The 3904-nt window shown below is 37.2% G+C and overlaps 1 pseudogene; it reads right to left on the bottom strand.

Annotated features, from left to right (window-relative positions):
• Positions 1 to 2758: 2758 nt before the first annotated feature.
• Positions 2759 to 3597, bottom strand: LOC112584381 (annotated as a pseudogene).
• Between the last annotated feature and the right edge of the window lie 307 nt (positions 3598 to 3904).

Here is a 3904-nt window from a genome sequence, read left to right as displayed (position 1 = left end):
ATGAAATTATCCAGGTAAACGTAGCTTTATTAAATGTGAGCACTTTACCTCAGGAAGCACTCACACAGAACTCTCTCCATTACAGAAATTATAACATGGGATCTGAACCCAAGGAGCAGCACTTCTGTCTCTGAGAGTTAGACAAGAGCTCTCTGAATCCCTAATTTTCAAGACAGGGTTTTTCAGGATAAGACTAAGCCTCCTGGGTTGTCAACTTGCCCAGTTATGAAACTGAAAGTGTTAGTTGCTCAGATGTGTCCAATTCTTCGTAACACTGTGGACTGTAGCCTGCCAGGCTCCTGTGTCCATGGGATTCTCCAGGCAAGAACATTGGAGTGCGTTGCCATTCTAAGGGATCTTGTCAACCCAGGGATCAAATCGCGTCTCCAGCACTGAAGGAAAAAAAAAAGAGAAAGAGAGAGAGACAGATTCTGGTTGAATTTCTAAATCTTTGCCAAAGATTTCCACCTAACCAATCAGCACTGTCAAATATACCTTATTAGCCTACAGCAGCTATTGTAACTTAAATACTGGTTTTTCTGCAGTTGCCAAAAATAGACCATTTAATGAGGTTATTCTTCCTCATTGCAAAGGAACTTGTAGAGCTAAAAAGGGAAAAATCCTTCTGCATGAATTGGTGAATTTGGATAATTCTATTATGAATTTTCTTATTTTGTATTAATCCAAATAGTAACTTTGCTTGCTTTTCAATATGAAGTGAATGAAAATAGATTGCCAATATAATTCTGAGATTATCATAATACTTAAATAAGCATCATTGTATGCTTATATCATTAATAATTTTATCAAGTATTAAAAGTCTGTATGAAAAGTCTTGTAAAGAAATAATAATTATATGCAGTAATTAACTGTTAATTTGAATAATAATACCTGAACATGCTTTCATGCCTTTTAATTTTGAGTGATCTAAGTTTTAAGTACCCATCAAACCCTGATGTGATTTGAGAATTTTAACAATTAATCATCCATACTGATAGTTTAAAAAATTAGAGTAAATGTTTTTGTTCTATAATCCTACTTTTTAACTAAATAAAAGTTGCTGCATCGAGTTTTAGCATCATTTTAAAATATGTCCTTGTAGAAGTTGCTATAAATGTCGACATTTTCAGCAGCATAAATTTATAGTGATACTGAATTTTTATGGCACTATAAAAGTCCCTACTCTTGATGACATCTACAGCTGCATTTTACAGAAATATTAGAATTTGTGTCTTAGACATGTGGTTTATCCTATCTGGTTTTTCAAAGAAAGGAAACTGGGGTAACAAATATTTCTGATATTCCCAAACAAGTTAAATATATGTCATAGAAATTTAAAGATTTGTTTTCATTCTTTTCATATCTGGCAGTTATAGAATCTTTGTTACTTTTTTATCAAACTAGTTGAAGAAGAAGAAAGAGAGGTTTAGCTGGGAATTGGATGAATCTATTAATGGAAGAAAGAGCAGATTTTTATTAGGAGAAATGGATGACAGAAATAAGATCATTATCATTTAAGCATCCATAGAGTTCCAGGGCCATTGTCTTAATCTGCTTAACTATTAAGACTGTTGAGGACTTCCCTGGTGGCTCAGTGGGTGGGAGTATGCGGCTCAATTCCTGGTCTGGAAAGATTCCACATGATGCGGGGCAACTAATCCTGTGCACCACAACTTCTGAGCCCTCAAGCCACAACTACTGAGCCCATGTGCAGCAACTACTGAAGCCCATACACCCAGAGCCTGTGCTCTGCAAGAAAAGTAGCCCTGCAAATGAGAAGCCTGTGCACGGCAACGAAGAGTAGCCTCTGCTTACCACAACTAGAAAAAGCCCATATGCAGTGATGAAGACCCAGTACAACCAAAATTTTTTTGAAAAATAAAATAGATAAAATATATGCTTAAAAAAAAAGACTGTTGAGCTAAAACCTTTAGAAAAAAATGATAGATATTATACATGAATCAATTTTTAAAGTTAATTGGAAGTTGAAAAGAAACAATATTTGTATATAACTAAAACATTTACCAGTTTCTGTCCAGGATACATTATATTTAATAACTTTTAAATTTTCTTACAATTAAATCTAATCAAATGTTGGCTGCTGGTTCTTGAAAAAATGGCTGGAAGTGTGTCAAACAGAAATTTCCAAAAGTTGTGCATTTTATGAACTGACCAAGGAAAACAGAAAAAAAAAAAAAAATGTGAGTAAGGAATAAAACTCCCTGGTGGCTCAGATGGTAAAGCGTCTGCCTGCAATGTGGGAGACCCAGGTTTGATCCCTGGGTCAGGAAGATCCCCTGGAGAAGGAAATGGCAACCCACTCCAGTACTCTTGTCTGGAAAATTCCATGGATGGAAGAGCCTGGTGGGCTACAGTCCAGGAGATTGCAAAGAGTTGGACATAACTGAGAAACTTCCCAATGACACTGAAGGAATAAAACAACACTTGTCAGCTTGTTTATTATGCATGCTTACATGCTCAGTTGCTAAGTCATGTGTGACTCTTTGGGACCTTATGGACTGTAGCCCACCAGGCTTCTCTGTTCATGCAATTTCCCAGGCAAGAATACTGGAACAGGTTGCCATTTCCTTCTCCAAGGAATCTTCCTGACCCAGGGATCAAACCCACATCTCCTGCAGCTCCTGTATTGGCAGGTGGAATTTTTACCACTGAGCCACCTGGGGAAAGGAAAAGTAATCTTACATATGAAATATTTAAGTGTCAAGAAATCTTATTTTAATATAGCATCTGCCCCATCTCACTTTTTTTTTTTAACTTTATTTGCTCTTAGTTTTTGTGCCATGTATTTCAGGGCCATATGTTTTTGTTCCTTCTAGGATATGTTTTTGCTCTGTGCCACCTCCTCTTCTGGTTTGGGAACAATCTGTTCTTTTTCAGTTAAGGATCATCTCAGTGTGGCAAGGAGAGTGCATGTATGGGTTGAGTTGACTACAAACTCTGTAAGTCCTGCACTGCATCTTGGGGGCTTTGTTCTCCTGGACGTGCTCAATGATCAGAGAATCTACATCTAAGCCCTTAAGTTCAGCATTGCTCTCTGCATTTTTGAGCATGTGCAGTAAAAATTCAACACTTTTTTTGGACCATCGACCCTGCATTCAGCCTCACTGTCTGGCCTGTGAACACCTACCAGCTCCACCAATGAAACAACAGAATGGCACACATTGCTTCCTTAAAGTGACATCCTTCAAATACATGGCTTCCCTGGTGGCTCAGTCAGTAAAGAATCTGCCTGCAACATGGGAGACTGCCTGCAATGCAGAAGACCTGGGTTCGATCCCTGGGTGGGGAAGATCCCCTAGAGAAGGAAATGGCAACCCACTCGGGTATTCTTGGCTGGAGAATTCCATAGACAGGGGACACTGGCAGGCTATAGTCCATGGAGTCGCAGGAGTTCAATATGACTTAGCAACTAAACTACGAACAACTACTATTTCAGATACTTCATGGCTTTTAGGATACACATATCCTTAATGGTCAGGACACTTTCATTAGTGTTCTTAAAATGAACACTAAGATTTGAACTCTTGATATGCATGATTTTGTGGGGTTTTCTGGGTTAAGTGAATAATGAACCATTTTTAGAGGTCATCTCAGGCTGCTTACAAAAAAAAGCCATCTTACTATTATCATGACACTGTTCTTAAAATCTCCCAAACTTTGAGGACTATGTTTACTCTCCAATTACAATTGCACAGGTTTGCGTAACGCTTGGTATGTATATAATATATACACATATAGTATATCATATAATTCTATATATATAATAGATGGTGCTATGAGTAAAATTTAGAGTTTGGTGATTAAAGATATTATGTGAAGACAAGTAATGAATAATAGTTTCATTTCATTTAAAATAAAATAAAATAAAAAGTGTCTGAGGCCA

This window comes from Bubalus bubalis, chromosome 4 (genome assembly GCF_019923935.1).
Source record: "Bubalus bubalis isolate 160015118507 breed Murrah chromosome 4, NDDB_SH_1, whole genome shotgun sequence".
In the NCBI taxonomy this organism is placed as follows: Eukaryota; Metazoa; Chordata; class Mammalia; order Artiodactyla; family Bovidae; genus Bubalus; species Bubalus bubalis.
This window is presented reverse-complemented; position numbering and strand designations above follow the sequence as displayed.